Genomic DNA, 25,611 nt, shown 5'->3' on the forward strand with positions numbered 1-25,611 from the left:
GATAATGCAGTGACGATGAAAATATGATTATGCAATAATATCGATAATGCAGTTACTATGAAGATATGATTATACAAGAATATCGATAATGCAGTGACGATGAAAATATGATTATACAAGAATATCGATAATGCAGTGACTATGAAGATATGATTATACAAGAATATCGATAATGCAGTGACGATGAAAATATGATTATACAAGAATATCGATAATGCAGTGACGATGAAAATATGATTATACAAGAATATCGATAATGCAGTGACTATGAAGATATGATTATACAAGAATATCGATAATGCAGTGACTATGAAGATATGATTATACAAGAATATCGATAATGCAGTGACTATGAAAATATGATTATACAAGAATATCGATAATGCAGTGACGATGAAAATATGATTATACAAGAATATCGATAATGCAGTGACGATGAAAATATGATTATACAATAATATCGATAATGCAGTGACTATGAAGATATGATTATACAAGAATATCGATAATGCAGTGACGATGAAAATATGATTATACAAGAATATCGATAATGCAGTGACTATGAAGATATGATTATACAAGAATATCGATAATGCAGTGACGATGAAAATATGATTATACAAGAATATCGATAATGCAGTAACGATGAAAATATGATTATACAAGAATATCGATAATGCAGTGACTATGAAAATATGATTATACAAGAATATCGATAATGCAGTAACGATGAAAATATGATTATACAAGAATATCGATAATGCAGTAACGATGAAAATATGATTATACAATAATATCGATAATGCAGTAACGATGAAAATATGATTATACAAGAATATCGATAATGCAGTAACGATGAAAATATGATTATACAAGAATATCGATAATGCAGTGACTATGAAAATATGATTATACAAGAATATCGATAATGCAGTGACGATGGAAATATGATTATACAAGAATATCGATAATGCAGTAACGATGAAAATATGATTATACAAGAATATCGATAATGCAGTGACTATGAAAATATGATTATACAAGAATATCGATAATGCAGTGACGATGGAAATATGATTATACAAGAATATCGATAATGCAGTAACGATGAAAATATGATTATACAAGAATATCGATAATGCAGTAACGATGAAAATATGATTATACAAGAATATCGATAATGCAGTGACTATGAAGATATGATTATACAAGAATATCGATAATGCAGTGACGATGAAAATATGATTATACAAGAATATCGATAATGCAGTGACTATGAAGATATGATTATACAAGAATATCGATAATGCAGTGACGATGAAAATATGATTATACAAGAATATCGATAATGCAGTGACTATGAAGATATGATTATACAAGAATATCGATAATGCAGTGACGATGAAAATATGATTATACAAGAATATCGAAATGCAGTGACGATGAAAATATGATTATACAAGAATATCGATAATGCAGTGACGATGAAGATATGATTATACAAGAATGTCGATAATGCAGTGACGATGAAGATATGATTATACAAGAATATCGATAATGCAGTGACGATGAAGATATGATTATACAAGAATGTCGATAATGCAGTGAAGGTGAAAATAAAACTGGTGACAAAGCAATATCGGTAATATGGCTGTGAATATAGCGCTGAAGGCAATAGCAATATCGATTGTACAATACCTTTGAAAGTAACGTTGATGACAAAAGATCAACATTGATATAACGTTCATGAATATAACGCTGATGACAGTGACTGACAACAGTGAAACTGTAACGACGTTAGTGACAGTAACAATTATAACGACAGTGAAAGTAACGGTGAAGGCAATCATATCAGTAACAAAAACAACTAGTATAACCACAATGTTGATAAAGATGATGACGGTTTCGGAGTTTCAATTCAATAAGTGTTTTAAACTGGAGACAATATTCACAGCCCCATAAGGTTAAGGGAACGTAATCTCTTATGATATTCATTTTAAATATCAGAGCATGTTTAGAGATAATGCCAGTACACCGATAATGTATTCTGAGATTATATCCTTGTGGAGCAGAAATAATACAGTCGGTCAGGAAAAGAATCAGCATGATGAAGTTACTGATACTTAATTAACTCTCCTACTACCAGGGGGGGGGGGGATAATAGAATTACCCCACTGATGATTTTTCAGTATTATCACCATTCTTCTCCATACTTGTATTAGAAATTTCATGTATTTGTCCGTTATACCTCTACTAACATATTGAAATAAAAATAACAAATAATTCATCTACTTTAAGAAGTAATTCACATTATTCATCTGGGGTGATCTTGTTACTCCCCTTCGTAGTCTGTCATGAAAATTTCGAGATATGAAATTCAATTTGTAGGTTAGTTTCCTACATTTTTTAGTTTGTCTGCTTCCAAATTATTTTCTTTTTTTGTTATTTATAGCATTATTCATATTGAATAATTTCGAGAGAAAAATTGTTCCGGGGACGGGTATCGAACCCGGGACCTTTGGTTAAACGTACCAACGCTCTCCCACTGAGCTACCCGGGAACTCTACCCGACACCAATCCAATTTTTCCCTCTATATCCACAGACCTCAAAGTGGGCTGACAACCGTCAAGCAACCAACTTTTGAGTGCACACTAACTCTGTGTGACTTAAATTGTGGTTTTCTGTTACGTACAGTGACGTGTATTATGCAAATTAAGCTTTCAGGAATAACTCCCTGTAAAGTTAATTTGAATAATTTCGAGGGAAAAATTGTTCCGGGGCCGGGTATCGAACCCGGGACCTTTGGTTAAACGTACCAACGATCTCCCACTGAGCTACCCGGGAACTCTACCCGACCCCGATCCAATTTTTCCCTCTATATCCACAGACTGTTCGTTAACAGAAAACCACAATTTAAAGTCACACAGAGTTAGTGTGCACTCAAATGTTGGTTGCTTGACGGTTGTCAGCCCACTTTGAGGTCTGTGGATATAGAGGGAAAAATTGGATCGGTGTCGGGTAGAGTTCTCGGGTAGCTCAGTGGGAGAGCGTTGGTACGTTTAACCAAAGGTCCCGGGTTCGATACCCGGCCCCGGAACAATTTTTCCCTCGAAATTATTCAAATTAACTTTACAGGGAATTATTCCTGAAAGCTTAATTTGCATTATTCATATTGTTATTTATATTATCGTGGGTTGACACGACCTTTGGTTCCAGTTATTTTAAATTTTTATTTCTGTGTGCTGTAGTTATTCTGAAAGTGATTTTGTTAGAAATAATTTGTTGTTAATAGAGCTTTTTTCCTAGATGTTCATTGTAGCACAGATGGTGTTAGAATCTTTGAATTTCAATAGAAAAAAAAAACTAAAATTTGTTTTCTTCGATTAATTTTTTTTTATTATTTTTTAATGTTTAACGATTTTCTTTTAAGATTTTATTTTGTACACATTGTCTTGAAGATATACATGGTTGTGTAGATGGTGTTTGAATAATTAAATTTCAACAAATAACTAAAATGACTTCCAATTTATTTTATAGTAATGAGACTTTCAGTCCCTGCAAATTAATTTTGTGCGAGATCGTGCGTATTTGCTTGGTTTCCGCACAAAACCAATCCGCGGAAAGTCTAAAATTCCACATTCAGTATTCCCAACCTAACACACATAACAATTTCCCTCTTCTTATCGCTTAAGTGACATATTGATTTTACTGCTTTAGGCTTTTAACATATTATTTTTAGAGACGTTCAATATAGTAATAATTATAAATTGGAAACTTACCACTGCAATTTCACCTAAATTGCACTGTTAATTATTGTTTTTAAATATTTGCAAAAATTAAGTAAACTCTACAACTCCACTAAAGTTACTGCATTCGTGATGCAAGTAACATTAAGGAAGCCGTGAAAAAAATCAACAAGATTCCAGACTCATCATAGACCGGGCGGAAAAAAAGACAGACGTATATCATGGCCTGCTGGAGTATAGTAAACACAGAAAACATTTTAAAGCAACAATGTTGAAGATAGATATTTTTGTTTTGCAAATTTGCCGTCATTGAACAGAAACCAAGATGGAGATTTCATTGCAACTAATTAGAAATTCCTCTTTCAGGTATGTAATAAACGATCTTCGCACAAAATAATGTACTAAACACGAGCGGTATGTTTTCTTTTCAATTCTCGGAAATTAAAAAAGCTCAACTACGTTTCGCTTTTTCAAACTTTCCCTCGAACATGAAAACTTCAAAATACCGCTCTTGTAACGCATACTACTATTCCACCACGTGTGAATTTGCCTTGAAATGGAAGGAATGCAACTTTAACTTTACTGATGTTTTCTTATAGTGTCAAAAATAACATTTGAAGTTCATTAATTTTAGTTACGTTTTCAACAAAATGAAACGAGACTTTTGAATCATCCTGTAGTTTTAAAAAACTTACAATTATTTTACTTTTTTACATTTTCTGAGCTCCATAGTGAATAATATAATAATACTTCAAATGCTTTAAAAACATTGGTATGTGATTTTGATGGAGGTAATTGTATTACCTGTCCCGCGCCGTGGCGTCGTGATCTAAGGCATCCTGCCTAGGACTCGCGTTACGGAATGCGCGCTGGTTCGAATCCTCATGGGGGAAGAAATTTTCTCATGAAAGTTCGGCCAGTGTATGGGACCGGTGCGCACCCAGCATCGTGATGTACTTGAGGAGCTACGATAGGTAGCGAAATCCGATTGCGAATGCCAGCTATAACGGCTGGGGCGATCATCGTGCTAACCACACTATACCTCCATTCTGGTTGGATGATCGTCCACCTCTGCTTCGGCATGTGGGCTTGAGGCCAGCAGCCGGCTGGTCGGTCTAGGCCCTTCACGGGCTGTAGCGCCACGGATTATTTTTATCAACAGTAATCTCACTAGAGGTTTTGATTTATCTAGAGAAAATCAAAACTCGAGTGGGATTTAATTCACTATTACACGATTAGAAGAAAGTATATAAAGATTAGAAGTAACGAAGTACTCCAATACAATAAAATATTAATTGACTTACGAAAATACAACTGTCTTCAAATGTATTATTGTACCATCTCAACATTACAAATATTACGCTAGATGCATGCTAGATGGCAGTAGTGAGCAATGCCTTCTCGTCGAGAAGTTCTCGATCTATAGCCTACACGATGGCAATGTTACTAGTCAAGAAGGCTTTGTTGATTCAGTTTTATTTTTATTAAAATGCAACATTCCACTTCAATTATCCGAATCCCAGTAATCAACGTCACTTGACAGATGATTTTCAACAAATCTTAATATTAAACAATCTCTGATACATGACTATCCATAGGCCTAATATCATATAGCAGAAGCTATAACATAACCTAACTAATATACACAAGTGTTCGAAAAGTTTTAATTAACGACGATGACATAAAAAATAAACATGAATAATTTTAAAAGGAATAATTATTGAATGTACAATTTTCAAATTTGAATGTGGTTGGTGGTTCAATTGATGTTATATTGGACGTGTGCGTAATAGAAGTGGAATTCGTTGATTTAGGCCTACATGGTGTATTCAACTTATTTAGGATTTCCGAATGGTGCTCTTCATTTATTTGTAAATCGGATTTCAGAAGATGCATAGGTTTGATCAGTGATTTTTATTAATTCTTGTTCTTGAATGCCAATGCGAGTCATATTTGAAACTGCTGTGCATCGACTGGAGTGGTTTGTAATGTTATATATATTTTTGACGTCCAGACCAGCGCAGTTTCAAATGTTGGCAAACAAAGAAACAAATGCTAGGGACGCGATAAAATTAAACAAATGCTAGGGACGCGATAAAATTAAACAAATGCTAGGGACGCGATAAAATTAAACAAATGCTAGGGACGCGATAAAATTGTGCGATAAGCAGCCATGATTGGTTGAAATACGTCCTTTCGTACCGTTTTATTGGTCAAAAGTAGTATGACGTAGTAAGAGTGTAATAGGCATTATAATTGTATTACCTCCCTTGGTAGTAAAAACCTTGATAGCAGGAGGGTTAAACTACGACCGATTTCCGTTAAAATTAAATACCTCTAATGGACTTACTAATTTTTTTTTTTTTACTTCTGTTTGTAACTGCCATGATATCCATTAGCCATCTTGAGCCACAAGTCCTATGTGAGAAATTTGATAAATCCCAGGCAGGCGTCGATCTTGCTGGTGATGTAACAGCCCCTTGGCTCGACGCGCCGTGGCAGGGGTTGAATGTACTGTTCCCACTTCATAATTAAAGAACACCGGATATAGGTCACGTAGTAGGTGGAACGTGAGACAAGCGACTTGGAGAAATAAACGACGGTGCTACACTTCGTTAACTCCGCCGTATTTCATTTCCATGCGCCACATACAAGGTTCATCGTCTACGCCAGTCTGGTACAGTTTTCGCATATATTGCTCTCCCTGGGTACAATAAACGTAGCAAATGCAATTTCTTTACTGCAGTTTCCTCTGTAATTTCATGTTTTAAGTCCGTCGTAACTCCTGAGAAGTTCTTGGCCGTCAGGCGGTCCAGGTTCGAGTTCTGGTAAGGTCTGCGATTTTGCAATCACAAATTCATAAAATGTTCAGTGGCGGTTGGGATTTCCTCAGGATTTTCGTGTTTCCCCACGTTATGCACAAACATCATTCAATTCGGAGTTCCGCTTGGGAGTGGGTTCGATTCCCGCTTGGGTTGATTACATCGTAGAGTTTTTCCGAGGTTTTCTCCAAACGTAAGGCGAATTTCAGATAATTCTCGGCCACATCTCACCTAATACCATCAATATATCACCATTTTCATCGACGCGGTAGCGAAAGAACATTAACTCTGATAACTTACTCAAGGCGAAATATGTTGGTCATTTTTCCATCACGTTAAGGGGTAAATTATGGACTAAAATGTATAATGACATGATTTTGAAGTAGCCGTATTTATATTTAAAAATTATACCGAATAAATCCAAATAAGAAATAGGAGATATTTAGAATATGTAATTTAAATTAGTATTCATATTATTATATTTAATATACTGTATATTTTAAACGGGTTACATCAGCTGCTTGTCTATGCTGATGACGTGACTATGTTAGGAGAAAATCCACAAACGATTAGGGAAAACACGGGAATTTTACTTGAAGCAAGTAAAGCGATAGGTTTGGAAGTAAATCCCGAAAAAAAAAACAAAGTATATGATTATGTCTCGTGTCCAGAATATTGTACGAAATCAAAATATAAAAATTGGAAATTTATCCTCCGAAGAGGTGGAAAAATTCAAATATCTTGGAGCAACAGTAACAAATATAAATGATACTTGGGAGGAAATTAAACGCAGAATAAACATGGGAAATGCGTGTTATTATTCGGTTGAGAAGCTTTTATCATCCAGTCTCCTGTCAAAAAAATCTGAAAGTTAGAATTTATAAAACAGTTATATTACCGGTTGTTCTGTATGGTTGTGAAACATGGACTCTCAATTTGAGAAAGGAACACAGGTTAAGGATGTTTGAGAATAAGGTTCTTAGGAAAATATTTGGGGCTAAGAGGGATGAAGTTACAGGAGAATAGAGAAAGTTACACAACACAGAACTGCACGCATTGTATTCTTCACCTGACATAATTAGGAACATAAAATCCAGACGTTTGAGATGGGCAGGGCATGTAGCACGTATGGGCGAATCCAGAAATGCATATAGAGTGTTAGTTGGGAGGCCGGAGGGAAAAAGACCTTTAGGGAGGCCGAGATGTAGATGGGAGGATAATATTAAAATGGATTTGAGGGAGGTGGGATATGATGGCAGAGACTGGATTCATCTTGCTTAGTTTAGGGACCGATGGCGGGATTATGTGAGGGCGGCAATGAACCTCCGGTTTCCTTAAAAGCCAGTAAGTATTCATATATTATTATATTTGATATATTTTATATATTTTAAACGGGTTACACCAGCTTCTTGTCTAAGCGGATGACGTGAATATGTTAGTAGAAAATCCACAAACAATTAGGGAAAACACGGGAATTTTACTTGAAGCAAGTAAAGCGATAGGTTTGGAAGTAAACCACGAAAAGACAAAGTATATGATTATGTCTCGTGACCAGAATATTGTAGGAAATGGAAATATAAAAATTGGAAATTTATTCTTCGAAGAGGTGGAAAAATTCAAATATCTTGGAGCAACAGTAACAAATATAAATGACACTCGGGAGGAAATCAAACGCAGAATAAATATGGGAAATGCCTGTTATTATTCAGTTGAGAAGCTTTTATCATCCAGTCTGCTGTCAAAAAAAATCTGAAAGTTAGAATTTATAAAACAGTTATATTACCGGTTATTCTATGTGGTTGTAAAACTTGGACTCTCACTTTGACAGAGGGCCAGAGATTAAGAGTGTTTGAGAATAATGTTCTTAGGAAAATATTTGAGGCTAAGAGGGATTAAGTTACAAGAGAATGGAAAAAGTTACATAACACAGAACTGCACGCATTGTACACCTGACATAATTAGGAACATTAAATCCTGACGTTTGAGATGGGCAGGACATGTAGCACGTATGGGCGAATCCAGAAATGCATATAGAGTGTTAGTTGGGAGGCCGGAGGGAAAAAGACCTTTAGGGAGGCCGAGACGTAGATGGGAGGATAGGCCTAATATTAAAATGGATTTGAGGGAAGTGGGATATGATGATAGAGACTTGATTAATCTTGCTCAGGATAGGGACTGATGGCGGGCTTATGTGAGGGCGGCAATGAACCTCCGGGTTCCTTAAAAGCCAGTAAGTAAGTACGAGTAACATAATATATTATGGTTTAAAATTAAACAACGTCAAGTAAGCCAAAAATCTCGTCAAGAAAATCGAATGTTATTTACTGGGGTAGGAAACTGGCTTTCTAATGCGATGAGAAAATCGCTGGCATCAATACGTGCTGTAATGAAAGTCGGCTTGGAGCACAATACAGACGGCGGAGATGGGCCGCTGCATTATAGGGCGCGGACGCACTGCAGGGCGGCCCTGAAGCGAGCCTGACCTTCACCCTAGCCGCCTGCCCGCTGAGGTCAAGGGAACTCCGAGGCGCTCTGAAAGTGTCACAGCTGTAGGACGCCTGATAGCATCGGGACGTAATGAAGAGCGGCCTCGGGCAAGGGGAAAGAAGTTGCGCTTACCCAGCTCGATGCTGTGATTAGAGTTAACCGTTAACACTGTCTGGAAGTGACGGTCGTTGGTTTGAATCCAGCCTGGGGTAAGAATTAGTATCCCAGTACCAGCCCCGTTTGACTGAACACATTACCACGATTTTTCCACCGACTAAAGCGTTTGTCTGCCGATTCCGAGTTGCATTCGGGCGCAGGTTCGATTACCGTTTAGGCTGATTATGTGGTTGGGTTTTTTCTGAGATTTTCCCCAACCGTAAGACGAATGTCAGGTAATCTATCGCGAATCCTCGGCCTCATCTCGACAAATCCCGTCTCGTTATCACCAATCACATCGACGCTAAAGAACGTACTAGTTGATACAGCGTTGTTAAGGGGGGAGGTACACCATTGCTCTGCAAAAATTTAGTGAAATTCATTTTTTTTTATCTCAGCTACAGCTAAATGAACAAAACTTTTCATATATATTATTTTAATGTACCGAAGTAAATATTATATTTCCATGCAGATATTCTACGTCATCATATGATGAAAGAGTAATGGAACAGAGAAAAATTCTCTCCGGCGCCGGGATTTGAACACGGGTTTTCAGCTCTACGTGCTGATGCTTTATCCACTAAGCCACACCGGATACCCACCCCGGTGCCGAACAGAAATGTCTCAGTTTAAGTTCCAACTCTTGGGTTCCCTCTAGTGGCCGCCCTCTGCACTACGTCATAGATGTCTATGAACATAGGACTGAAGTCCACACATGTGCTGAGGTGCACTCGTTATGAGTGACTAGTTGGCCGGGATTCGACGGAATAAGCGCCGTCTTATATATATGATATGCGTAAATCACTCCGTGATTTAAGACGGCGTTTATTCCGTCGGATCCCGGCCAACTAGTCACTCATAACGAGTGCACCTCAGCACATGTGTGGACTTCAGTCCTACGTTCATAGACATCTATGACGTAGTGCAGAGGGCGGCCACTAGAGGGAACCCAAGAGTTGGAACTTAAACTGAGACAATTCTGTCCGGCACCGGAGTGGGTATCCGGTGTGGCTTAGTGGATAAAGAATCAGCACGTAGAGCTGAAAACCCGGGTTCAAATCCCGGCGCCGGAGAGAATTTTTCTCTGTTCCATTACTCTTTCATCAAAACTTTTCATTCTTAATATACATACATTACACTTTATAAAACACTACTCAAAATATTGAAATGGCTCATAATTACCTGTAAAAATAATATCAAATTTGCATAATTTTTACAACCGTAAAGCATTTACGTAATAAAATATACAATTAATTATATACTGCATGATTATTTTACTGAAATGTTTAAAGACATACATCAACGACATAGTCTAGGCTCTTTTACCTATTCCTTCAAGAAAGGTTTTTTTCCTTGATTATTACACTTTTAAAATGTTATATTACTTTTGACCAATGAAACGGTACGAAAGGACGTCTTTCAACAAATCATGGCTGGTTATCGCACAATTTTATCGCTTCCCTTGATTGACTGCTTGCTTGCTTTTCAGGAACCCGGAGGTTCATTGCCGCCCTCACATAAGCCCGCCATTGGTCCCTATCCTGAGCAAGATTAATCCAGTCCCTATCATCATATCCCACCTCCCTCAAATCCATTTTAATATTATCTTCCCATCTATGTCTCGGCCTCCCAAAAGGTCTTTTTCCCTCCGGCCTCCGGCACTCTATACGCATTTCTGGATTCGCCCATACGTGCTACATACTCTGCCCATCTCAAACGTCTGGATTTAATGTTCCTAATCATGTCAGGTGAAGAATACAATGCGTGCAGTTCTGTGTTGTGTAACTTTCTTCATTCTCCTGTAACTTCATCCCTCTTAGCCCCAACTATTTTCCTAAGCGCCTTATTCTCAAACACCTTAATCTATGTTCCACTCTCAAAGTGAGAGTCCAAGTTTCACAACCATAAAGAACAACCGGTAATATAACTGTTTTATGAATTCTAACTTTCAGATTTTTTGACAGCAGACTGGATGATAAAAGCTTCTCAACCGAATAATAACAGGCATTTCTCATATTTATTCTGTGTTTAATTTCCTCCCGAGTATCATTTATATTTGTTACTGTTGCTCCAAGATATTTGAACTTTTCCACTTCTTCAAAAGATAAATTTCCAATTTTTATATTTCAATTTCGTAGAATATTCTCGTCACGGGACATAATCATATACTTTGTCTTTTCGGAATTGACTTCCAAACCTATCTCTTTACTTGCTTCCAGTAAAATTCCCGTGTTTTCCCTAATCGTTTGTGGATTTTCTCCTAACATATTCACGTCATCCGCATAGACAAGCAGCTGATGTAACCCGTTCAATTCCAAACCCTCTCTGTTATTCTGGACTTTCCTAATGGCATATTCTAGAGCAAAGTTAAAAAGTAAAGGTGATAGTGCATCTCCTTGCTTTAGCCCACAGTGAATTGGAAACGCATCTGACAGAAACTGACCTATACGAACTCTGCTGTACGTTTCACTGAGACACATTTTAATTAATCGAACTAGTTTCTTGGGAATACCAAATTCAATAAGAATATCATATAAAACTTCTGTCTTAACCGAGTCATATGCCTTTTTGAAATCTATGAATAACTGATGTACTGTACCCTTATACTCCCATTTTTTCTCCATTATCTGTCGAATACAAAATATCTGATCAATAGTTGATCTATTACGCCTAAAACCACACTGATGATCTTCAATAATTTAATCTACATATGGGGTTAATCTTCTCAAAAGAATATTGGACAAAATTTTGTGCGACGTCAACAAAAGTGATATTCCTCGAAAGTTACTACAGTTAGTCTTGTCCCCCTTCTTAAAGATAGGTACCAAAATATACAATCAATTAAATACAGCACGATTTTTTACTGAAATGTTTTAAAGATCTACATCAACAACATAGTCTAGGATTTTTACGTATTCCTTCAAGAAATATTTTTGAAATTTTGCCGGACACAAAACACATTGCACTTTTCTTTGAAAATCCACCTTATATAATTCATTGTAACAATAAAAATTATTGCATTTGTTCGATTTTTACCGTATTTTGTTTCCTTGAGTGCCTTAAAGTTTAGAGACGAAAAACTTTGAGAGTTATTTCCACCAGGCACCAATATTACATTTCTACCTCTATTCATTCACAAAATATAATCCTCTGATACCCCTCCGTGATTTTTGGGACACACTGTATTTCAGCAGAAGAGTTACACAAAATCTTGAAGTAATTTCAATAATTGTATGATAAAATAACCCTTGTGGAAGGCGCCACATATTCTACATACAATTTTCGTCCATGCTATTAGAATGCTATCAGATCTAATTTGTGCCAGACAATTACATGGACTCAAACATGATATAAATTCATGTAAATTCCGGACCTCTACGGGAAGTACAGACGGGGAACAGTTACGTCGTAACCATTAACCGTTTCTAATGATTAGAAATTGGGTCGGGCTGTAACAGTGTTAATTACCAGAATTGAATTTAATAGAGCTACCACCAAGTTGATAACAGCCAAAAATAATCAAGTCTTCTGGGTTGAGAATTGATGCGGGCGCTTCGTACATCGGTCTGCGATCTCGTTTTACCTACCGTACCTTGGTTCAACTCTAATTAACCGTCTGAAGGCATCCCAGAGGGGCTGCAGACAGCGATATTGGCTGAGAGGACCGAAGTGCAGGATTGAGTTAATTTAATTCCGTGATTCGTTTTGAACGAGAGATTGCTGTAATATTGCATTCAAGGTGGTCATAGGTTAGAGTCCATGCTAGAGCATGCCAATAGTTGTCCTTAGTGACCTCATGTTTACAATACTGGCCGCTGGATCAGAGGTTCACGGGTTCATATGAGCTATTCCATCTCAAATCGACCGAAATATAGAGAAAATTGACCTTACAATTTCTAATCACAATGAAACTTTTTTTGTACGTAGAGAACTGTGATACAATGCTTTGTGCAAAGTTTGAGGCATCAGAACTTCATAGTGTTTAAATTAAAAATATTTAAATTTATCGTATTTTCATAAAATTAGCAAATTTAAACTGTTGTAGCTCCGAAACCCTTTCACCCAATGATCAAAATCATGGTTTATTTTGATGCTGAGAAATTAGAGTTTATATTGATATATAAACAGTTTTTCTTACTTTTATGGAAATGGAGAAATTTAGATTTTTCCTCATTAAAATGCCTTTGCCTAGGAAAAAATATTTTTAAAATATATAGTTAGATTCCGCATTGAAAGTACAAATAAACACATATTTTTTTACTGGTGCAACGTTAATAAGAAAGTATTGAAAATATCAAATAAATAAAATAACTAGTACGCGCGTGAACTAACCAGCTGACTGTGAGGCGAGAGCTAGCCGAGACAACCAAGGTCAGGAGACAAACACGTGATGTGTCGTCTAGCAGTCATGGCTGGGCTAGCTTTATCACAAGTTTTTATAAACACAGGAGTAAAATGACTCCAAACGCTCGTTTATCATCATCTCTCGGCCAGTGCGTGCGGTACTGCGCCGTTCAAGTCCAGGCGTGTGAAAATAATCTATTTAATACCCTCGAAACTTATTGCCGAGCCACTAAGCAAACAATGCCGAATCTCTCTTAATAATGCAAGGTTACATTTTTACAAATGGTCAAAAAACCTAAAAGTAAGTAAAATCAGATTATCTGTCTCTCTGTATACAATAAAAATAAGGATTACTTCTTAACATAACCTACTAAATGTCAGCTTCAAAATGAGCTCCCGTTCAATGTTCTGCAGTAAATGGTTCCAGAGTTCTGAGTGCTGAAAGAGGCTTGTTTTTATAAAATACGCTAAATTTGTTGCTCAACAATACGAAAACCGTTTGACTTTCGATAGTATATTTTTGAAAATTCACTCTCCTGAGCACCTTTGTATAAATAGGGAAAAAATTAGAGTATAAAAAAATGCGAGGTTTTTTACTGATCGATTTCATATGGAATAGCCCATATGCAGCTGTGGGTGATAGAATCCATAGCGTGGCTTTCTCACTGAGGAAAGTAACATTTTGCATTCCATGTAGTAGATTTAAGGCAAATAAAAGAATTCTGTCCCTCATAGAGGTCTCCTAGAGAAATTAGCTAGCCATGCTAGATAAAAGCTAAATTCCCAGATATTCAATTTGTTAAAGCTCCTTATTTTAAAAAAATTAATTTAAAAATTGAGACAGGGAAATCAAAAACTCCCTGACTCCAATAAACTAAATTTTACAGGAGAGAGAAAAAAAACTTTTTATTTGTCTTACTAACTTAAAATATAATACATTTAACTATTAATATTGTCCACACCTGTGGAGTAACGGTCAGCGCGTCTGGCCGCGAAACCATGTGACCCGGGTTCGATTCCCGGTCGGGACAAGTTACCTGGTTGAGGTTTTTTCCGTGGTTTTCCCTCAACCCAATATGAGCAAATGCTGGGTAACTTTCGATGCTGGACCCGGACTCATTTCACAGGCATTATCACCTTCATATCATTCAGACGCTAAATAACCTAAGATGTTGATAAAGCGTCGTAAAATAACCTACTAAAAATGTATTAATATTGTGTAAAATTACATTCTTTATCAATTAAATGCTTCAAAACCTAAGTTTTTACATTATCTTACGCTACAATAGTCTCGCGTTACTGAATGCGCGCTGGTTCGATTCCTCATAGGAGACGAAATTTTCTCATGAAATTTCGGCCAGTGTATGGGACCGGTGCCCACCCAGCATCGTGATGCACTTGGGGAGCTACGATAGGTAGCGAAATCCGGTTGCGAATACCAGCTATAACGGCTGGGGGGATCATCGTGCTAACCACACGATACCTCCATTCTGGTTGGATGATCGTCCACCTCTGCTTCGGCATGTGGTCGTGAGGCCAGCAGCCGGCTGGTCGGTTTAGGCCCTTTACGGGCTGTAGCGCCACGGATTATTATTACGCTACATTTTGAAATAAACACTGCTGGAGTTAGTGGTTTTCTGACTTCCACAGTGTGTGAATTAAGAAAAGTCAATAAAAATATGAGCCATGCGAAGAAAAAAAGATAACTATATCATAATTCCCTTATGAAACATTGGAATATACGAGAAAATGGAAGTTTATTATTAAGATTAACATTGCTACAGTTTTTAAAATTTCAAATATATGAGTCAGAAAATCACAAAAGCACTTCAAAATACACAAATAAAACCACAAACAATATAAGAATGTTAACACAGCCTCATTCATGTTACAGATTCTGTTTATCTTAAAATTTTGTGGAATGCACCCTGAGCAGGAATATTTACTGAATAATTTCGAGGGAAAAATTGTTCCGGAGCCGGGTATCGAACCCGGGACCTTTGGTTTAACGTTCCAACGCTCTACCACTGAGCTACTCGGGAACTCTAACCGACACCGATGCAATTTTTCCCTCTATATCCACAGACCTCAAAGTGGGCTGACAACCGTCAAGCAACCAACTTCGAGTGCACACTAACTCCGTGTGACTTAAATTGTGTTTTTTCTGTTAACGAACAGTGACGTGTATTATGCGAATCAAGATTTCAGGTATAACTCCCTGTAAAGTTGATTTGAATAATTTCGAGGGAAAAATTGTTCCGGAGCCGGGTATCGAACCCGGGACCTTTGGTTTAACGTACCAACGCTCTACCACTGAGCTACTCGGGAACTCTAACCGACACCGATCCAATTTGCAGGAATATTTACTATTTCTAGGGGTGCTAGAGTTATTTTTATGAAAAGAACAATAGTATCTTTGTTCTAGCAGTAAATTATTATTATTATTATTATTATTATTATTATTATTATTATTATTATTATTATTATTATTATTATTATTATAGTCAGAGACCGGAACTTTGGCAGAATGCCTTTTTAAAATGTGTTAAATCTGTCTTCATTTTGAAAGTAAATCTGTACGAATTATACCTTTGTGATTGAAACGTCACAGTTTTATGTGCCCTTTTCTGCCTTTTTTTAATGTAAATGCCTAATTTAAAAACAAATGCTTTTTTCCCTTTATTTGATTATTTATCTATTATTTATTAATGTATTGTTAAAATTGCCTACAGGTATATTTTAATTTATTTCTATAACCGCTACAATGAAAGTGACTTCACCGAATGTATATTATTGTCTTTCAATCAGTTAATATTCTCTTTGCAACAATGAGTACTGCCGTGCAAAAATGTATAACAGTAAGAGTTTTAATTATCGCTTGTGTTTATTTGACACGGCAACAATGAGTGCGGGTCTAACGTTATTTTTTTCTTTCAGTTTTCATTGCACCGTTGTTGTAGCTAGCTAAATATTTCATATCGCAACATATCAGTACAACCAAACACAAAAATGCACTTTCCAAGGCTACTGGGAAGAAGATTTCTTTGCTTCCAACAGTAATTGCAACATCGAGTCGAAAATCTCAATTTGTATTCGACTTATGTAAAGCTTTTCTTGCTGCCGAAATCCCTTTGTGGAAAGTGTAAGGTTGTGGGTCTAGTGCAAGGTTTTTGTAATTGCCTTTTATTGCGTATTTTAGCTATTTATAATGCCTATTTGCCTGCCTATTTTAGCTATTTATGATGCCTTTTTGCCTGCCTATTTTAGCTATTTATAATGCCTTTTCGCCTGCCTATTTTAACTATTTATGATGCCTTTTTGCCTGCCTATTTTAGCTATTTATAATGCCTTTTTACCTGCCTATTTTAGCTATTTATGATGCCTTTTTGCCTGCCTATTTTAACTATATATAATGCCTTTTTGCCTGCACTTCGCCACCTCCTCCTATTTAGCTATTTATGATGCTTTTTTCCTGCCTATTTTAACTATTTATAATGCCTTTTTGCCTGCCTATTTTAACTATTTATGATGCCCTTTTTCCTGCCTATTTTAGCTATTTATAATGCCTTTTTGCCTGCCTATTTTAACTATTTATAATGCCTTTTTGCCTGCCTATTTTAGCTATTTATAATGCTTTTTGCCTGCCTATTTTAACTATTTATAATGCCTTTTTGCCTGCCTATTTTAACTATTTATAATGCCTTTTTGCCTGCCTATTTTAGCTATTTATAATGCCTTTTGCCTGCCTATTTTAGCTATTTATAATGCCTTTTTCCTGCCTATTTTAGCTATTTATGATGCCTTTTTTCCTGCCTATTTCAGCTATTTATGATGCCTTTTTGCCTGCCTATTTTAGCTATTTATAATGCCTTTTTGCCTGCCTATTTTAGCTATTTATAATGCCTTTTTGCCTGCCTATTATAACTATTTATGATGCCTTTTTGCCTGCCTATTTTAATGATTCATAATGCCTAAACTTCCGGTCTCTTATTATTATTATTATTATTATTATTATTATTATTATTATTATTATTATTATTATTATTATTATTATCATTATTATTATTATTATTATTTATAACCCCACATTGAATTTCAGTCTCAATTACCTTACACACGGTTTTTGAACCCTGTAGAAAGCAATGCTTTGAAAAGAATCACCTTTGCAATCCAAATGGAGATAAGAAATACCTTATGAACAGCTTTCAGAATGCCTGCTTGATATTATCGCTGACTAAAGTTACGAGCTTTGTGAATAACCCAAGTGTTAGGCTAACAAATCATCTCACCCCTTATCTTAGTCAAGATAGCCTGTACCCTGAACCTAGCTCGGTATTCTACTTTCCAGGGACCGAGAGAGCTATAAATTTCACTTTTACTGTTACATCTATGGGGAGAGGTAAATTTTTAAAGTTGGCTCACATGGGAATCGATCGGTCGATACGTGTAAGACAATCGTGAGATAAATAACTCGCCACGCAAGGACAGCCACGCTGACATAACATGAGGGAAGCCTTTTAATTCATTAATAAGTCACGGACCTCCGAGAGAACGGTCTGAGTGACCATGGCAACCATCATGAATTGATTTCCTGCCTCTCGCCTGAAACACTTTTAGTCCATAATGTGAACTGTACATTACATATCATTGATAGCTCTTCCTACAAATTTACTTGTTACATTTTCCTAAAATATACACCCATTCTGTGACGTCACTTTAAAAAAAAAAAGAGGGCGATGAATGTGACTGCATCTGAGGATGCTTTCTACAGATACAACTATTGTAATGACACGTCATAATCTTACTTATTCAAATTCTTCTCGTGAAATTTCACAATGCATCTCTCCTCGTGATTGTAATGGTAGGCAGAGTAATTATCTTTTGCCTCCATGTTAATTAGGATAGATCGTATTAATTACTGGAGTTAAATATTTAACCAATCACCAAAAACAATTCTAAAACGAATCAATAAAAAAATCTGTAGTAACCAAAGTTAAGGATGACATAATTTGAATTTTTTTTCCCGAATTGATGCGGTTTTTTTATATAGAAATATCATACCTGCAATAACTTAAATTTGACATTAGATTTTGAAAAAAAAAATGACAAATTTTCGAAAAAATAGAAGCAGTGTTAGTATACAGTTATTCACTGAAATGAATATATATTTTTTTTATTTTACTTGGTTATTTAATGACGCTGTATCAACTACGAGGTTATTTAGCGTCGATGGAATTGGTGATATCGAGATGATATTTGGCGAGATGAGGCCGAGGATTCGTCATAGATTACCTGACATTTGCCTTATGGTTGGGAAAAAACTCGGAAAAAACCCAACTAGGTAATCAGCCCAAGCGGGAATCGAACCCGCGCCCGAACGGATCGGTAGGCAAGCGCCTTACCAGGCTGAGCTAAGCTGATGACTCTGAAATGAATATATCTCAGCCATTTTTAAAGATAAATTCAAAATCTTTTTAAAATTTTACTCCGAAAATCACATGTCTGGAGCAAAATGTTTATATATTATGCTTTCACAATTCTAAGATAAACGACTGCATTTAAAGAGTGAATTTTAGATATATTTTCACAGAAATGAGGAAGAATATTTTTTTTAATTCTAACAAAATATCAAATTTCTATTACAGAGAAGAGTTTCCTTGTTGCTTAAAGAATGTATGTGCCAAATACAGTGAATTTAGGATGAATAGCTCCGAAGATATAAAGATATTAACCTTTTGTGTGAGAATAGAGCAAAAAATTGAAGTTATTTTACGCACTGCAAAAGAAAATGTAATATCCAATGTATAAACTTCATTCAGAAAGATAGTAATGTATTGAATCGATCTTTCATTACTTAAATATTACATGTAACACAAAATAAGTAACAAATTTAACATTCATATCTACATTTTAGCCCTTAATATTCTGAAGTTACATGCAGTATTCATTACAACAAGATGTAGCATACAACTTTTCCTAACTGCTTTGTTGATTATATGGCTGGTTTAGGCGGCCATGAAATTGTGGACATGAATAAAACAGGCTGTAATTCCAGGGATACTTACTTCTTAATGATTCTGAATTCCATGATATATATCGTACAGCAGAGTTCGTATAGGTCAGTTTCTGTCAGATGCATTTCTAATATGTGGGCTAAAGCAAGGAGATGCACTATCACCTTTACTTTTTAACTTTGCTCTAGACTATGCCATTAAAAAAGTCCAGGATAACAGAGAAGGTTTGGAATTGAACGGGTTACATCAGCAGCTTGTCTATGCGGATGACGTGAATATGTTAGGAGAAAATCTACAAACGATTAGGGAAAACACGGGAATTTTACTGGAAGCAAGTAAAGAGATAGGTTTGGAAGTAAATCCCGAAAAGACAAAGTATATGATTATGTCTCGTGACGAGAATATTGTACGAAATGGAAATATAAAAATTGGAAATTTATCTTTTGAAGAGGTGGAGAAGTTCAAATATCTTGGAGCAACAGTAACAAATATAAATGATACTCGGGAGGAAATTAAACACAGAATAAATATGGGAAATGCCTGTTATTATTCGGGTGAGAAGATTTTATCATCCAGTTTGCTGTCAAAAAATTTGAAAGTTAGAATTTATAAAACAGTTATATTACCGGTTGTTCTGTATGGTTGTGAAACTTGGACTCTCACTTTGAGAGAGGAACAGAGATTAAGGGTGTTTGAAAATAAGGTGCTTAGGAAAATATTTGGGGCTAAGAGGGATGAAGTTACAGGAGAATGGAGAAAGTTACACAACACAGAACTGCACGCATTGTATTCTTCACCTGACATAATTAGGAACATTAAATCCAGACGTTTGAGATGAGCAGGGCAAGTAGCACGTATGGGCGAATCCAGAAATGCATATAGAGTGTTAGTTGGGAGGCCGGAGGGAAAAAGACCTTTAGGGAGGCCGAGACGTAGATGGGAAGATAATACTAAAATGGATTTGAGGGAGGTGGGATATGATTGTAGAGACTGGATTAATCTTGCTCAGTATAGGGACCAATGGCGGGCTTATGTGAGGGCGGCAATGAACCTCCGGGTTCCTTAAAAGCCAGTAAGTAAGTAAGTATGATATTGTAATATTATAACATCCCCAAATTGAAATATTTCTTTAATTTAAATTTATGCTATTGTAGAAAAAAACATTCTATGATGAACATTCCTGTCAAAAAAGAGAACCTTTACGAACTTGTATCATAAGCAACAATTTTCTTTTTTTTTTTTTTTTTAATTCTCTGGTTTTCCGATGTTTTAAAACCTTCTTCTCCTCTTAAGTTAGCTATAAAATAATTTTACTCAAGAATTTTTAACATATTTACCCAAGAATTTAAGTAGAGTTTGATTGAGAATTATCAGGGATCATATAAGCATTTCTGTAAAAATCTTCAAATACATTTTTACAGTATCAGAATTCTATCCCTTTATACTTTGTGGTGTATAATGTGAAAGTAAAAAATACAAGTTGAAGTGAAGCTATTTAAAACTGAGCAATTACTTCTATAGCAGCATATCATCTGTCAGAATTCTATGGACTAGAAAACCTACGTAAGCAAATACAGTAGACCTGTTATTGTTCAACTGTTCCCAGAGCTTCACCAGGCAAATACTACTTTTTGCAGACAGGCTATTCATGTGACGTCAGTTACACACGCTGCATAAATCGAAGGGTACAGCTCAGCTTCGCTTGTTCTTTCATGACTGTATGGTACAATGGGATCAGCGATGGCTCTACAGGGTGTTTCATAACAAAGGTATTACATTTAAACGAATCTTGTCAAACAGCTATTATGCTGTCACAAACTTATAAATATTTCATGATCTTCGTTGTGTATTGAAGAACAGGGTTTCAACTAAAACCCCAGTGGATAAGGGCGGAGTTCCGAAATGGGGGGTGAAGATTTATCTCGGTGAAAAATAATGCAGCTACAATTCACAGTTGAAATTCTCTCTCAATAATAGGAAAAGTTGACACGAAAGAATAAAAATGCTGCTTTCCATTGAATCTAATGTTATCTATGATAGCCTGATCCTATGGAACCCCCTTTTCAGGAATACAAAAGATCCAAGTGAATCGAAACATTTTCAAAAATAGACTTACTGTCATATTTTCAAATAACCGTCGGTCTGGGTGGCGCAGTCGGCAGAGTACTAGACTTCTGTGCCCGAGGTTGCGAGTTCGATCCCGGCCCAGGTCGATGGCATTTAACTATGCTTAAATTCGACAGGCTCATGTCGGTAGATTTACTGGTATGTAAAAGAACTTCTGCTGGACAAAATTCCGGCACACCGGCAACGCTGATATTACCTCAGCAGTTGCGAGCGTCGTTAAATAAAACATTGTTTTAGTTTTTTCATACAACCAGAAAATTTTCGTAGTTTTCCCTTCACAGACAGCACTGAAGAAGAAAACCTCCAGGTAAAAAAAAAACCTACCAATGGTCGTCTGTATAAACCGTTGCTTACGTGATTACACAAGCTGGCGCATAGCACGATCGAGAGTAGGTCTCTGTGAGTCATGACAATTTCTGCCGCTAGGTTCGCCTCTCTGCCCTATGAAATGATGAATAGTACCATTACAAAGCATTGTGCATCGTGAAAATAGTTCGATTAATTGTGCATTACTCATTGAGTACGAATATTACAAATATGCCAAGCATATTACAGTGTTATTTGAAGTTTGTTCTGCTAAGTTATATTCGAAAATTGTCTGTGTTTTGCTATGTGAAGAACTCTGTACCAACAGGTCGTATATTTATAGGTTAAGGTAAATGTCAAAGTTCTCTCATATAACAAGCAATGCTATGTTAAAAGTGGCGAATTGCATTTTCCGACTCTCGAATGATGTGACCCGAAATATAAAATAATTTTATGCATTGTTTCACTTACCAAGCATTACTGATATAGGCCTAATGAAAATGTGAACGACGTGATGTAAACATTGAAGATAATGTTGTTACTGTTTTCCCTTTCTCTTTTAGAAAATACCGACAAAAGTAATGAATTATTTTCATGCTGTACTTATTAGGTAATTAATGTGTATTTGTCTGTATTTTAGACCTGTGTATTGTTACGTAATTATCAGTGAATTAGGTAAGAGAACTTAACAAGGTTAGTATGAGATTAGGTAATGCACCTCAAACTGGTAACTAATGGCTGCTGCGAAATAGGCTGAGGTGGTTATCGTGTGAAACAAATTATATCTAGAATATCTAGTTTCATTAAATACGGATACGTAAAGTTTTTTTTTTTTTTTTTTTTTTTGCTTTAGCATTTTTTTGTAATTTTGTGAGGTTATGTCTAGCCTAATTTCTTTTTATTCTTGTATCATTACCAATACATTAATTTATTTTATATTCATTTCAGGTGTTACGGAGGTGTTACATCTATGGTGGCAACTCTACTTATGTTAGGATATGAAGTAACAGTATATATTCAACTTCATCATTTGCTAAAAATTAAAGAAAACTGTATGTCTTCGACTCATTCCATCGTCATTTTTTCTTACGTATGTGAACCACGTTCATTCTAAAAGTGCTACATTAAATGAACACTATAGACAACGTGATGGAACAATTTACAAGTTACTGTTAAAGTGCTCAACATTTTCAAGTGGTGCTATACCCATTGTTTCAAAATGTACATACATATTTTTACATTTCTATAAGAGGTGTCATAAATTATTTCAGCATATTTGTAAATTCTTCAAAATTAATTCTTCTAATTAAGACCATAAAGTAATGAAATAATATAGCCTAGGCCTATATGTGATTTTATACTACCGGTATTGATGTTGATCTTGGTAAATTAATCCAATTTCACAGTGTTGTCTTTTGTATTGTGGTTCATAACAATTATAACAGTACGTACGTGGAAATGTTTTTAAAATAATAAATCCTAGCTCATGATTTTAAGTGGTCATTTCAATGGGAGGTTATATTGGAAAGATGATCACAAATGGATAATTTACTGCAAGATACAAGAACTGAATATAAGTGAGTGTTCCGTTGAAAGTGAAAGTGAAAATTTCGTTTTACAAGAGCTAAGTAGGCGTAATATTTATTTTAGAAATTATTTGAAAGTTACAGAATATGAAGAATAGACCTGTAACCATAGAAATCAACTGCGAATGGTGAGTGGCCAGGTTTCATTAATAATTGAAAGCAAGTAAAAATTATTTTCTTCTTATCATCCTGTTTTCAATATTTAAATTTAAGTACCTTTCTCTTCCTTGTTATTTCGTGAGAGATTACTTCATACTATCACGTAAGTTAAATTTTTTCTGTACAGATAATAAAAATTACATACATAAGTAGGCTACTTGAATACTGACGATACAAACTTCATATACATACCTCATCAGGTATATTCAAGAAGACATCTAATGTACTGTAACCAGCACATGATTAAAATACTGATCAGATGTCCAAAAGTTTGGCACATAGTTAATGAAAATCTTGATCAGGAAATCATTCATAAAAAAGTTAAATGTACACGTTTAAAACTTTCCTATAACATAGTGCATCCTCATTGTTACTTTTAAATTTTAGGAATGTACGCTTATAACTGTATCACAATCTGAAATAATCATAATATTTATAACACGAGGGTCCTTGTAGATAGTCAGTTCCAGTGTTCTATATGTAATTAAGAAATGGCCCAGTTTATTGCACTTTCAGCACTTTTCTATTTAGGGGCTTCTGATTAAGTTTCCTAATCACTTCGTATTTACTGGAAATATCTTTGGCAATATTGTCCAGTAGTGGCTTCACAAGTTTTCCCAAAAGAAAGAGGGACATTTCCTCATCTTTACATGTGTCGCACTTCAGTTCTTGCGAAAATCTTGGCTTCAGAAAAGAATACTACAGCGTTTACTATTACTATGCTCAATAGATTAATCAATAGGCCTATAGAAATGTTTTCACCACTGCAAGAAAAAATCGCGTAATAATTATACTTCTCAATTATTGTGACGTTCGTATTTTTTTAAAGAGAGGGAAAAGTTACGCCTTCTTGCAAATGCTTAATTATGAATTCAAGGAAATTAAAGATAATGCAGTACCTTAATTAGTTGCAATGTCTTATTTAATAACAATATTAATAATATTAGGTGAAAAGGGTAGGCTATAGTGCGTATATGTAAGATGTTAAGTTAATTTATTTCCGGAAATGTTTGGTGTATGAACTGAAGTACAGAGCTGACAGTCCCTCAGTTTATATGTAATATGTTTTAATATCAAGAATGACAGCCTTTTATTGTAATATAATTGAGGAGTAGAAGTTTGCAAATTACGTCTATTGTCCATAAAATATTGTACGAAGCATTTAATAAGCAATGGTGAGTCCTTTAAATGTCCCAAATGTCAATGTCTTTTAAGTGTTCTGCTATGAATATATAGGGCAGAACAGCGCTCCGAGCGGCGGAATTGGCATTACGAGGGAACCACTTCAGACTCATTTTTCAAGCTCTATGCGCCAGCTTGTGTAATCTCGTAAGCAACGGTATAAACATAATATACTTACTCACTTACTTACTTACTTACTTACTTACTTACTTACTTACTTACTTACTTACTTACTTACTTACTTACTGGCTTTTAAGGAACCCGCAGGTTCATTGCCGCCCTCACATAAGCCCGCCATTGGTCCCTATCCTGAGCAAGATTAATCCATTCTCTATCATCTTATCCCACCTCCCTCAAATCCATTTTAATATTATCTTCTCATCTACGTCTCGGCCTCCCCAAACATCTTTTTCCCTCCGGCCTCCCAACTAGCACTCTATATCCATTTCTGGATTCGCCCATACGTTCTAGAATATGGAAAAGGGCAAAAAATCTTAATAGTACTAATTATAGTCACAGTCTAGTTGAAATATATACAGAAGAGTTTTACAATATAGTCTACTAGTACAACACAAGGGGTTAGTATCGATACTTAATACAAGACAGAAATATTCATGAAACGTTGTTGAATGTCATAAATTCACCTACAGAATAGAAGGCGTGAGAAATTAGGCACTTCTT

General features: G+C 35.7%; 1 protein-coding gene and 1 long non-coding RNA gene across 2 annotated transcripts in view; both read left to right on the plus strand.

Annotated features, from left to right (window-relative positions):
- The window catches only part of igl (igloo), a 726,182-nt gene that overhangs the window by 454,915 nt on the left and 245,656 nt on the right, over window positions 1–25,611 (plus strand). The gene's annotated exons all lie outside the window — the stretch shown is intronic.
- On the plus strand, window positions 22,037–23,338 carry LOC138697170 (uncharacterized). The gene is made up of 2 exons (XR_011331553.1): window positions 22,037–22,352; window positions 22,952–23,338. It is a non-coding gene; the product is annotated as an uncharacterized lncRNA (long non-coding RNA).

Source organism: Periplaneta americana, chromosome 3 (genome assembly GCF_040183065.1).
Source record: "Periplaneta americana isolate PAMFEO1 chromosome 3, P.americana_PAMFEO1_priV1, whole genome shotgun sequence".
Taxonomy (NCBI): Eukaryota; Metazoa; Arthropoda; class Insecta; order Blattodea; family Blattidae; genus Periplaneta; species Periplaneta americana.